At 46.2% G+C, this 13,845-nt stretch overlaps 1 long non-coding RNA gene across 1 annotated transcript; it reads left to right on the top strand.

Moving 5' to 3' along the window:
• Positions 1-7,253: 7,253 nt before the first annotated feature.
• On the top strand, positions 7,254-13,307 carry LOC129160637 (uncharacterized). The gene is made up of 3 exons (XR_008561203.2): positions 7,254-7,496; positions 7,613-9,967; positions 10,046-13,307. It is a non-coding gene; the product is annotated as an uncharacterized lncRNA (long non-coding RNA).
• Positions 13,308-13,845: the final 538 nt, after the last annotated feature.

Below are 13,845 nucleotides of genomic sequence, written 5' to 3'. Positions count from 1 at the left end.
CTGCTAATACAGTAGCGGGTGCAGCTGCTAATACAGTAGCGGGTGCAGCTGCTAATACAGTAGCAGGTGTAGCTGCTAATACAGTAGCAGGTGCAGCTGCTAATACAGTAGCGGGTGCAGCTGCTAATACAGTAGCGGGTGCAGCTGCTAATACAGTATCGGGTGCAGCTGCTAATACAGTAGCGGGTGCAGCTGCTAATACAGTAGCAGGTGCAGCTGCTAATATAGTAGCGGGTGCAGCTGCTAGTACAGTATTAGGTGCAGCTGTTAATACATTAGCAGGCGCAGCTGCTAACACGGTAGCAGGTGCAGCTGCTAATACAGTAGCGGGCGCAGCTGCTAATACATTAGCAGGCGCAGCTGCTAATACGGTAGCAGGTGCAGCTGCTAATACGGTAGCAGGTGCAGCTGCTAATACGGTAGCGGGTGCAGCTGCTAATACAGTAGCTGGTGCAGCTGCTAATACAGTAGTGGGTGCAGCTGCTAATACAGTAGCAGGTGCAGCTGCTAATACAGTAGCAGGTGCAGCTGCTAATACAGTAGCGGGTGCAGCTGCTAACACTGTAGCAGGTGCAGCTGCTAATACAGTAGCAGGTGCAGCTGCTAATACAGTAGCGGGTGCAGCTGCTAATACAGTAGTGGGTGCAGCTGCTAATACAGTAGCAGGTGCAGCTGCTAATACAGTAGCAGGTGCAGCTGCTAATACAGTAGCGGGTGCAGCTGCTAATACAGTAGCGGGTGCAGCTGCTAATACAGTAGCAGGTGCAGCTGCTAATACAGTAGCAGGTGCAGCTGCTAATACAGTAGCGGGCGCAGCTGCTAGTACAGTATTAGGTGCAGCTGTTAATACATTAGCAGGCGCAGCTGCTAACACGGTAGCAGGTGCAGCTGCTAATACAGTAGCGGGCGCAGCTGCTAATACAGTATTAGGTGCAGCTGCTAATACATTAGCAGGCGCAGCTGCTAATACGGTAGCAGGTGCAGCTGCTAATACGGTAGCAGGTGCAGCTGCTAATACAGTAGCTGGTGCAGCTGCTAATACAGTAGTGGGTGCAGCTGCTAATACAGTAGCAGGTGCAGCTGCTAATACAGTAGCTGGTGCAGCTGCTAATACAGTAGTGGGTGCAGCTGCTAATACAGTAGCAGGTGCAGCTGCTAATACAGTAGCAGGTGCAGCTGCTAATACAGTAGCGGGTGCAGCTGCTAACACTGTAGCAGGTGCAGCTGCTAATACAGTAGCAGGTGCAGCTGCTAATACAGTAGCGGGTGCAGCTGCTAATACAGTAGCAGGTGCAGCTGCTAATACAGTAGCAGGTGCAGCTGCTAATACAGTAGCAGGTGCAGCTGCTAATACAGTAGCGGGTGCAGCTGCTAATACAGTAGCGGGTGCAGCTGCTAATACAGTAGCGGGTGAAGCTGCTAATACAGTAGCAGGTGTTGCTGCTAATACAGTAGCGGGCGCAGCTGCTAATACAGTAGCAGGTGCAGCTGCTAATACGGTAGCAGGTGCAGCTGCTAATACAGTAGCTGGTGTAGCTGCATGTTTTTGCAATAAAAATGTTATGTTGTAATGGAATTCATGCATTAGTTTTTGTTTGCTTTGAACCCAGAGCAGACGTCACACGCCAGACGACATCAACACTGCATACTTTAGTATTTGTTCATTTATCGTGAGTAATATCGATATCGCAATATTAAGCACTGTTATCGAATATCGCAGGTTTTCCTAATATCGTGCAGCCCTAGTTTCAAAAATCCAAAACAGGGTTGTATGCAATCTGCTATTGTAGAATAATCTAGAACAGGTTTAACAGCGTGTCTGTTGTAGTTTTTGAGCTACAGCTGTTCCATCGTTGGCCAGATGCTGAAAAACCCCATAAATCAGGCTTTGTTGAAGTTTCACAAATCAGGGAAAGGATCACAAATCCTATACTGTTTAATTTGATCTGCTTTTATAGTAGAATATTCTAGAACAGGTCTGAATAGTGTGGGTGTTGTAGTTTTTGAGGTAGAGTAGATTAAATAAGGTCAGAGAAGAGAAAAATTGTGTGTAACGGCCCTTTAGCCGTTTCCCGAATCGGAGGTTTAAGGCCCAATGTGTGATATTTCATCTTATAAGTTATCAAATTTCTTGTATCACATTCTCAAATTTGTTTTTTTTTAATGATAATTCAAACAAGCATTTATTCTAAGCATTATTATTAGCTTTATATTTTAATATTTTAGACAAAAGAAGCAGACCGGTGCTCCATATGGCATGCGCCATCTTAAAATACAGTGACCTTTTAGGGACATACAACATATTAAGCTTCGCATTTGATGTTTGCGTTTTTAAATGATGTAACCTCAAAGAAACAGCAGGGGGCAGAAGTGCGCCTTGTAAGCATGCAGTCTGACAAAGTAACTAAGAAGAAGAAGAAAATAGCCACACCGTACTTCTAGCGATGGAGGATCACACATATTCTACAAGCAAACTTGAGAAACGGGATAGTTTGAAAGCGCTTGAAAGCGCCGATCTTCTAGACTTTATTGCAGCTCTGCCTCTTCCTCTTGTGCGTGGAACGTTGCGGCTGGTTTGAGCAAATTCGGCTCCTTCATCTTGGGATGCTTGCCCTGCTTCTGTCGCATGTCTAACACCTCTGCCTCTCTGTGCGCTGGCACACGTCTGTCCTCTCCCTCTTCCTCTCCCTCTTCCTCGCCCTCTTCCTCTCCCTCGTCCTCTGTCTGTCTTCACTGATGAACCATCGGATGATATCTGACTCTGTTTACGGAGAGAAAACAATTACAGACTACACTACCTTGTATATTTCCAAAATGGCAAATAGAAATATAACATTTCTCAAATAAAATGAACAAAATATTGTCATTTTTTGTAGTCAGAAGTCATCACTAACTAGCTGCCGTTTGCTATTAGCAAACATAACTGACATTAAAAAGTTTTTCTTATTCAAAACCTATTTAGATTAAATTAATAAAATAAGTTAGATGAAAACAACTAACCTGTTCGCTGACTTGAAAGCTGGAATTAGATGATGACATGCTGCCGTTTACAGCAACACGATTTTGTATTGTATTTGTTATATTTGTTAATAAAGTTTTAAATAATGATTACAAAAACCCTTTTTGATCCTCGGGGGCTCCAATAGCTGCAATACCGACTCTAAACTGCGTGGTGCTAAAGAGTCGGATCTTTTTACTATGATTTCTGTGAATTTCACACACGGGGCCTTTAACTTCAGCCTCGTTTAGTCGCGCTGCTCTTTAGCTGATGTGGGATTTATTTACTGGATGCTAACATCACATCACACTCACGGAGTAACACACACAGGCGCTCTGCTGCTACAGTCAGTGGAAGGTTATCATCTGGTGTAAAAAGGCGTTCATCACAATTCCCAGATCACGTTTTATTCCACGAAAATCGTCCGAATCCACATTAATCTGGGTGCTAGCTTTACTAGCATGTTGTGCTAGCTTTAGCAGGTGGGATGCTAATGCTAGCACGCTGCTAATGCCCGTAAATGAACGTGTACAGTAAAGTTAGCCGACATTTTAGAGTGATATGAAGCTTAACGCTCTGCTGCTGTGTCGAGCTGGGTCCAGCCAGCCGCGGGGCCTTTCTGCTGGGCTAAACTAGTTCGTGTCACACCGCCACGGCTCAACAAAAGCCACCACACCTATAAAACACACTTTTGTTGCCTTTTCTAAGAGATGCTAATGACTCCAACTTGTTTCCGTTTCGGATCTTTATTCCGGGTTACTGTTGGCCGCAGCCCACGTCTTAACTCCAGCAGAAACACCGTTAACGATCTCCGATCACACTAGCTCGTTTTCTTCTAAACAACCGAACCGGAACTCTGCACACAGCCGGCCAAGAACAGCCCTTCAACATAAAAGTCCAACCATTCCAATCCAATCCAATTTTATTTATAAAGCGCATTCAACAAGGCATTACAACCAAACAAGGCGCTGTACACTAAAAATGTTAGTTAGTTAGTCGAACACAGTTAAAAGATAAAAAGGAAATACAAAAAAATTCCCAAAACTAACAGCTAAAATTCAATAAGACACAGGGAGAATAAAAAATTAGAAAAACATTTTTAAAAATAACCTCAATAGTACGGAAGTTGATATTGTGAATTCCGAGAGCCACCATCCGTTATGCCATGCACATTGAGAACAAACTGAAGACTAAAGCTGATTTCAGATTTAATAATTTGTTTAACCCTCTGGAGGCAGGCGTTGCAGATTAGCAACGTAAAAACCTACCTACCTGGTTACTCCACATACGTACTTCATGAGCATTTTTAACTCAGAAGTTCCCCTGAAGGACTTAGTTGTTCGTCCTTTAATCAAGACTTATTTTGAGCCTGAGAGGGTTAACACTAAAGTGACTTGTTTTAGTATGACGTTGCATTTTTGGTTCTTTTTAAAACACAGAAAAGGTTTTTTTTTTTACCTTGCTGACAGTTTCGTTCGTGGCTGTAAACTTCCTCAGAGCTGTCTCTGATGGTGGCGTCACTTCCTACTCCATTTATCCGCGGGCAGCAGAGGACGTTGTCGCCCACAGGTTTTTTTGTTGCCTTCACTATTTTTCAGCCTCATGTTCAGCTCTTTCAGAGTTTTGGGGCAACCGTCGCCATCCTTTTCCAGGTGTTCCCTCATCTGGTGGATTAAAAACAAAGTTTGTGCTGGACTGAATCCCTGGTTTGCTGCCAGGCTTGAAGTGGACGTTGAGGCCACGTTCTCTTTGGCTTTAAGGACGGGTAAAAACAATAGTTATGATGCTGCAAGAACATTTCACATTTATTATGTTAATAGTAACGTTTACTTCAGGAGCTTTACCCGACTCGTCAAAAACATCCTCCTCAGCCTCTATAAGGCTGGCCTCTATTGTGAGATCCTCATCCATGGAGCACGTGGGACTGCCCTGCCTCTGGAACGAGGGGCCAGGAAAGGGGAAACTCCTCTGTTCGTCTAGGAGCATTGCCATGTTTTTGTCCAAATAGACTGCAAAATCAACAAATGAAGATTAAAATGAAATACATTTGATACAATTAAAAATATTTAACGCAAAAATGTGGCCACAGGTAGAAAATAATGTAAACCATGATTAGGACTCTAAAATCAGACAGCCTAAAAATACAAATGTAATCCCTGAAAACTGAAATCTCAGTAGGCAGTTTGGAATCAAAGAGAGAAAAATAAAAAGCTATCTTTACGAGCTGTGTATCTTTTGCTTAGTGGGGGAGTGGGATAGCACACCTCCCAAGTAGCCATTGTTTGTATAACGTAGTTATAAGCTGTATGTTCGACATGCAAACAACCCTGTTAGATTGTTCAGCTTGGAGTTACAGGCGCTACATATAACACTGATTTTAGACGCACTCTCATAAGTGTGTCTTGTAAAATAAACACATTTCAATCAAAACTTACAGTTGTTGATACAGAGAGCTGCCATTTTGGATCTCGAAGTCGGGGTTGTGAAAGTTTTCAGAGTTTCCGACTGGGAGGTCTGATGTGGGGGGGCGTTTCATTTGAATTTTCCTACTCGGAGGTGGGGACTTCTGAGTTCTGAGGACAAATCGAAAGCACAGTCAGCAGCAACAACCTGACTCCAGGTAGCAGCTGCAGCGGGTCAGCGCCACACTGATGCAGCTGCAGCGGTTCTTCTCCACACTGATGCAGCTGTAGCGGGTCAGCTCCACACTGATGCAGCTGCAGCGGTTCTTCTCCACACTGATGCAGCTGCAGCGGGTCAGCTCCACACTGATGCAGCTGCAGCGGTTCTTCTCCACACTGATGCAGCTGCAGCGGTTCGGCTCCACACTGATGCAGCTGCAGCGGTTCGGCTCCACACTGATGCAGCTGCAGCGGTTCTTCTCCACACTGATGCAGCTGCAGCGGTTCTTCTCCACACTGATGCAGCTGCAGCGGTTTGGCTCCACACTGATGCAGCTGCAGCGGTTCTTCTCCACACCGATGCAGCTGCAGCGGTTCAGCTCCACACTGATGCAGCTGCAGCAGTTCTTCTCCACACTGATGCAGCTACGGCGGTTCGGCTCCACACCGATGCAGCTGCAGCAGTTCTTCTCCACACTGATGCAGCTGCAGCGGTTCGGCTCCACACTGATGCAGCTGCAGCGGTTCTTCTCCACACTGATGCAGCTGCAGCGGTTCTTCTCCACACTGATGCAGCTGCAGCGGTTCTTCTCCACACTGATGCAGCTGCAGCGGTTCTTCTCCACACCGATGCAGCTGCAGCGGTTCAGCTCCACACTGATGCAGCTGCAGCAGTTCTTCTCCACACTGATGCAGCTACGGCGGTTCGGCTCCACACCGATGCAGCTGCAGCAGTTCTTCTCCACACTGATGCAGCTTTGGCGGTTCAGCTCCACACTGATGCAGCTACGGCGGTTCGGCTCCACACTGATGCAGCTGTAGCGGTTCTTCTCCACACTGATGCAGCTGTAGCGGTTCTTCTCCACACTGATGCAGCTGTAGCGGTTCGGCTCCACACTGATGCAGCTGCAGCGGTTCTTCTCCACACTGATGCAGCTGCAGCGGTTCTTCTCCACACTGATGCAGCTGCAGCGGTTCTTCTCCACACTGATGCAGCTGCAGTGGTTCTTCTCCACACGGTTGCAGCTGCAGCAGTTCTTCTCCACACGGTTGCAGCTGCAGCGGTTCTTCTCCATACTGATGCAACTGCAGCGGTTCTTCTCCACACTGATGCAGCTGCAGCGGTTCTGCTCCACACTGATGCAGCTGCAGCGGTTCTTCTCCACACTGATGCAGCTACGGCGGTTCGGCTCCACACTGATGCAGCTGCAGCAGTTCTTCTCCACACTGATGCAGCTACGGCGGTTCGGCTCCACACTGATGCAGCTGTAGCGGTTCTTCTCCACACTGATGCAGCTGTAGCGGTTCTTCTCCACACTGATGCAGCTGTAGCGGTTCTTCTCCACACGGTTGCAGCTGCAGCGGTTCTTCTCCATACTGATGCAACTGCAGCGGTTCTTCTCCACACTGATGCAGCTGCAGCGGTTCTTCTCCACACTGTTGCAGCTGTAGCGGTTCGGCTCCACACTGATGCAGCTGCAGCGGTTCTTCTCCACACTGATGCAGCTGCAGCGGTTCGGCTCCACACTGATGCAGCTGCAGCGGTTCGGCTCCACACTGATGCAGCTGCAGCGGTTCTTCTCCACACTGATGCAGCTGCAGCGGTTCTTCTCCACACTGATGCAGCTGTAGCGGTTCGGCTCCACACTGATGCAGCTGCAGCAGTTCGGCTCCACACTGATGCAGCTGCAGCGGTTCGGCTCCACACTGATGCAGCTGCAGCGGTTCTTCTCCACACTGATGCAGCTGCAGCGGTTCTTCTCCACACTGATTCCAGGAGAGAGAGCAGCAGCTGTGATCAATCAGCTGATCAGCGGGTGGCCTTCATAAGGAGGACGGAGGACACTGCTAAGCTGCCGGATGATTACGCCTTACTGGTAGAGTTCCAGCCACAGTGTTACCTCGATTTTTGAAACTTTGACTTTGAACTTTAGAAACGTGTTTTTTCGCTAGCGACCTTCGGCTCAGATTATTTGTTCTCGTTTTGTCTCAGGCTCAGTCATCTTTCCATACACCACCTCCTCGCTGTGGGCTTTTGGATTTACAACCCGACCATACGACTTCTGGACTTCACTCCCGGTTCCCGTCCTCCTCACGGTAGGGATGCACCGATGGATCGGCATTTGATCGTAATCGGCCGATAGCGCCCCTATCGGTTTTGATCGGAATTTTCAAAATAGATCAGAGCAAACCGATAAGGTAGGGTTGTCACGGTAACCAGTGTAGCGCTAAACCCCAGTAAAAAAAAAAAAAAAGAAAAAAAGTTGACAATAATAACCGTCTTGTTTTTAAAAAAACTATATTGTCTTGGTGGGGTTACCGTGGCTGCGGTGTAGGCGCGGTGACCCTTACCAGCCACCGTATCATCGGCTGAAGTTGCCGGCGGCTCATGCGCGCTTTGTTTACAACAAAACTTTGTTGAAGCTAAAGCTGAAATAATGGTCAAAGGAGGAGACGGCAGCGCTCAGGAGGACATTTATTATCCCTCAAAGAAGACAAAGTCGGAAGTACGGGCATCTTTTAGATATTTGAAGAATGCTGAGGGAGTTTATGGAAGACGGACGGCTATCCTGTTTGCAGCACGAGCAGAAAAAGTGTCTGTGAAAGGCAGCAATGCTTCAAATCTCTGCGTGACCATCACCCACAACTCTGCAGTCAACGCAAGGCAAGCTAACGTTAGCGTTTTAGCTAAAATGCGTGATCCAAGGATTTGGGTGGAGGGAGAATGCAACGAGTCGCTATATAAAGCAGCCGCAGCGCCGCTACCTGCATATAAACCGTGTCGCGGACACCGCCATGTTGAAATGACGCTATGCATTACGGGGCTCCCAGGGGCAGATAAGAGTTGGTCTCTCTCCGAGAATAATTATGAATTTAACAACGATTACTGCCTGATGACATTTTCCCACATCTGCAAAGCTCACTGGAAGGACACAAACCGAGGACAATATTTTCCTGATATAGTGTTTAGTACTCAAGTAAGGGTAAAAAAGTATCTGATTAGAAGGCTACTTGAGTACTGAGTATCATCTGATCTAATATTTTTAAAATGATGACATCAAACAGACATAAAATAAGAAGTTATGGGCAAATATTGGTATTTTAAAGACTGAAGGGGAAAATGTAAACAAATAAACAACTTAATTACAAAATAACACATTTTAGGCAAAATTTAGACACAAACTGAGGACAATATTTCCTGACATACAGGGTTTATTTAATTGTGTGAAAATGTAGCACGTTTAAAAAAAAATACCACGATAATACCGAAAACCGTGGTAATTTTGGTCACAATAACCGTGAGGTTAAATTTTCACACCGTGACAACCCTAACCCCCAAATTCCACTACCTCCGCTCCGCTCCGACACGAACGCCGGAGCAAAATCGGTCCCGTTGTAGTCAATCAGAGCAATTCCACTACTGCGGCCGTGCTCCGGCAGTGCGGCGCCGTGCGCCGCCCTCTGTTCCGGCGTCCGGCAAAAATAGAATCGGTCCTATTTTCGCCGGACGCCGGAGCACCTCCGCAGTAAATGGACAGAAATCACAACGGCCCAACAGGAAAAGGAGCGAGCACAATTTCCGTTTTTCACAATACATCGATAAACAAAAGGCGTTTTTTGTTTCATATGCACAGGTTTAACAACTTTTAACAACTATCAATGGCGGCTGAAGTTTAAATGCACAAAAGTAAGCCCTAAATACAGTTTCCACTATCAAAGTAGTCACACTTTGTTGATCCAAACACTGCTGATCTCTCAACACAAATGATGGGCAGATTAAACAGTTCATGCCGATGCTTCTCCCACACAACGGGTGTTTGGATCTAACTTCCGCGTTTATTGCTCGGACTGTATCGCAAGATCTCGAAAATCCCGCGCATGCTTGTTTGTCCCCCTCAGGTCTCCGCACCGGAGCGGAGCCGTTGTAGAGCGGGTACCAGTAAAAATTGAATTCGGAAGCGAGCGGCTGCGGAAGGCGGGGGCGGAGCGGAGGTAGTGGAATTTGGGGGTCATACAGACCATTTTAGATTAGGTTACATTTCCTTTATTCCCAGATTATGTAGTTTGTAGCACTCATTATAATGTTGTAGAAAATTTCTGGCCAATGAACGTGATCGGTATCGGTGATCGGTATCGGTGATCAGCATTCTTTGATATCGGTATCGGTGATCGGCAGCAAAAAACCTGATCGGTGCATCCCTACCTCACGGTACTAACTGCCCCCAGCATACTGGCTCTCTCTCTCCTCCCCTCTGGTTGGAAAACCCCGCCGCTCATCATCATCCCGGAACACTCATTCACTCTCCCAGCTCACCCCTTCCTGGAGATCCTCCACCACGCTACGTCTGTAAGTCCTCCTACCAAGCTCATCCTCTACCGTACTATATTATCAATCAAGGACTCACCTCTGCTTCCCTTCCCTCAGACGCTGCTCCCGTTTGTCCATTCACTGGGTTTCCAGTTCACCCTGAGTTCTAATTAACCAATAAATCTTTATTTTACACATCCTGCTCCAGTGTATTGATTCTGCATGTCTTGGGTTAAATCATTACCTCAGAACATGACAGTCGTGGTTGTCTATCTGTCATCGCCTCTCTCTACGATCCACTCGGATTCATCGCTCCTTTCAGCCTAAGTGGAAAACATATCCTTCAAGAGCTTTGTCACAGAGGCATCGGATGGGATGCCCCACTCCCAGAAGATGTGAAGCCACGGTGGGAGGAATGGATGAACGGTCATCTCAAGTTAAAAGAGGTCTCAGTTCCGAGATGTTACCACCCACATGACATTGTCAGAGTAGAGTTACACCATTTCTCAGATGCCAGCTGCATGGGATATGGTGCATGTTCTTACCTCAGGTACAAAAATGACAAGGATGAAGTCCATTGCAGTCTTGTGATGGTGAAAGCAATGGTCGCACCCTCAAAGGTCACAAGTATCCCGAGGCTAGAACTCGCAGCAGCTCTGATTTTGGCAAAGGTCCGTGTCGTGTTAAAATGTAAACTTGACATGAAAATTGATCAAGAATTCTTCTGGACTGATTCGCAAGTCGTGCTTGGGTACATCAACAATGATGCTCGCAGGTTCCACATATTTGTTGCAAACCGTGTTCAACTGATTAGAGATAACAGTGATCTAATCAATGGCATTATGTGGACACCTCAGAAAACCCGGCCGACCATGCATCTTGAGGTCTTCGTGCTTCAGACATTCACTCAACGAACTGGCTGCGAGGACCAAAGTTTCTCTGGGAGCGTGAATTACATCTAATGCCCAGCACTTCAACAGACTTACTCGTCGGTGATCCTGAAGTCAAAACAATTCAAGTGCTTGCAGCTGAAACCAATAACTGCAATGACATCCTCAGGCATCCAAGTCAGTTTTCATCATGGACAACACTTGTAGAGGTAGTTGCAAGAATCAAGAGACTGAGGTCTAAACAAACACAACATAGTGAACATGTGACTGTAGAGGAGCTTGAGAGAGCTGCTGAGTCAGTATTAAAATCGTACAGCAGTAAGCCTTCTCCCATGAGATAAAAATGCTTCAAGGTGGAAAAGACCTTTCAAACTCAAGCTCTCTCTTCAGTCTTGATCCCTTCTGGTCTGAAGGACTTCTCCGCGTTGGTGGGAGATTAAAACAGTCATCTCTCTGTCACGAAGTCAAGCACCCAGTCATCCTACCAAACAACAGTCATGTTACTAAGCTGATTGTGTCCCACTACCACGCTAAGACACACCATCAGGGTCAAAGTCAGACACAAATGGAGCTTAGGACCAATGGATTTTGGATCATTCGTGGGAACAAGCTGGTTGCTAATCTTAGGTGTGTTCTTGCTGTGTCTTTCTAAATCCATTCTTTCGTTCTTTTTTAAACACAGAAACAGTTTTTGTTTACCTGTTTGTAGCTACAGTTTCGCCGACAGCTGCCGGCTGATACGCACCTGTGTGCTTTGCAGGAAACTTCGACGGCCGACAGAGAACCAGCGGATGGCTGAACTACCTAAAGAACGTCTTGAAGCCTCAGCACCTTTTACGTATAGCGGCATGGACTGTTTTGGCCCATTCATTGTAAAGAAAGCCCACAAAGAATACAAAAGATATGGCCTAATTTTCACATGTCTGCACTCTAGAGCTGTCCATATCGAGATGCTCGAAGATTTGACGACAGACTCATTCATCAATGCATTGAGATGCTTTATCAGCCTCAGAGGAGCTGTTCGACAACTACATTGTGACCAAGGTTCTAACTTCATTGGTGCCAGAAATGAGTTTAAGGAAGCACTTAAACAATGTGACTCCAAACTACTTGAAATCTTCCTGACTGAGAGGCAGTGCGAATTTGTCTTTAACACCCCTTCTGCCAGCCATGCAGGCGGTGTCTGGGAACGGCAGATCAGAACCATTAGAAATGTGCTAAATGCCACCTTTGCACAGTGCCCAGGTCGACTTGATGATGCCTCTCTCAGAACACTGTTATATGAAGCCATGGCCATCGTTAACAGCGGCCCATTAACAGTCGATGGAATCAATGATCCACAAGCGCTGGAACCTTTAACACATAATCACCTCATCATGATGAAATCTAAAGTTGCTCTTCCTCCCCCTGGAGTATTTGTCAAGGAAGATTTGTACGCTACAAAGAGATGGAGGAGAGTTCAGTATATCATTGAACAATTCTGGGGTCGCTGGAAAAGGGAGTATCTACTCAACATATCCACAAGACAAAAATGGCACTTACCTCAGCGCAACCTCAGAGTCAAAGATATTGTCATCATTAAAGACGACAACTTCCCAAGAAATCAATAGCCACTAGGACGAGTGGTGGAGACTGTTCAAGACAGCGATGGCTTAGTCCGTTGAGTCAAAGTGCAAGTAGGAGGGCGAAAGCCTCAAAGAAAACAAGATCCCCCCTCCAAACCTTCAGTTATTGAGAGACCAATCCAAAAATTAGTGCTTCTCCTTGAGAACTGAGTAGAACAGACAGTGACAACTGTTTGTGTGCACACGGCTTCATTGTGTATGTTGTACAGTTCAGCTACATACTTCTGATGGTTCAACTTAAGGTTTTCATTTATTAGAGTCAAGAAATCCTACACAATTCACTTGCTCTTTGTGTACTTGTTCATTCATTGTAGTAGGATTTGGTGGGAGTGTAAATGGCAGCAAATTATGTTTGCGGTAAACAAAGCAGTTCTGTCACTTTACGTTTTGTGCTTTTATTTTGAAGAGCACCCCTCTTCTTCTACTACTTCCTGTTGTATACGCTAAACTTCCTGCTCCCGGCTCATCATAACGACATGCACAAGTTGCTCCAGAGTTGGTAAAACATGCAAATATATTATTTATTTGTCATATTCTACATGGAAACTTGTGAAAGGGTATTTTACAGTGGTTCGCTTCATGTTTGTGCCGTTTGTAGGTCATGTTTAAGGGACATCACTGTGAGGTGTGGAAGATAGGCCGCTAGCAGGCTGAGCTCAAACTTTGCGCCCTTGGAAGCAGAAGGAGGTAGGGGGAGACTGATGGTGTATTCAGTGTGAAACGAGTTGTTCATTCAGTGAGTTTGTGGCCACTGTGCAGGGGGAGGGGGGAGAGGGCTGAAGCAGAAACTACCGTTGTTAAAAGAGATGTGTTAACTTAGAAAATGTGGGTGAAATTTTAATTGTCAAAAACTCCAGCGAACCTACCGACCCCCCCCCCCCCCGTGCCGCTTCAGGTGTATGACGTCATCAACGACTGGTCGAAGTCGACTCGATTTTCATTACTTGACTGTCGACTTTAAAAAAAATTAAGTCATGCAGCCCCTGCTACTGCTCCCCAGTGTTCTGCAGCATAATCAGCACATTCTCTTTTCGCCTCGTCTTCGTCTCCGCACGGTTTAAGTTACCCTCACGGTCTATCACTGGCAAATCAAAAGTCCTAGTAAGTGCAGATGTCCTAGCACTTTTGTTTCCCAAAGCTCGTATTTGGTCTCGTCTCCGTCGAACATAAATCGAGGCAGCCTGCTTGCTCCTCCCTGATCCATGTTGCTGCTTTAGCCGTTAGCCCTTCGTCTCAACGAGGCTTTCTGGATCCTTCAGATAAGAAAAAAAACGGCTCCTAGGCCCATAACCTGTTGAGCGTTGCAGCATCAATCGCGTATGAACTCGAGGAAAGAGAGATGGGATCAAAAGTGCTTTCTTCTTGTGTCTTTTATTTAGAACTGCAACACACACATCTGAAC

This window comes from Nothobranchius furzeri, chromosome 2 (genome assembly GCF_043380555.1).
Source record: "Nothobranchius furzeri strain GRZ-AD chromosome 2, NfurGRZ-RIMD1, whole genome shotgun sequence".
In the NCBI taxonomy this organism is placed as follows: domain Eukaryota; kingdom Metazoa; phylum Chordata; class Actinopteri; order Cyprinodontiformes; family Nothobranchiidae; genus Nothobranchius; species Nothobranchius furzeri.
Note: the sequence above shows the minus strand (reverse complement) of the source record. Positions and strands in the feature narration are given on the sequence as shown.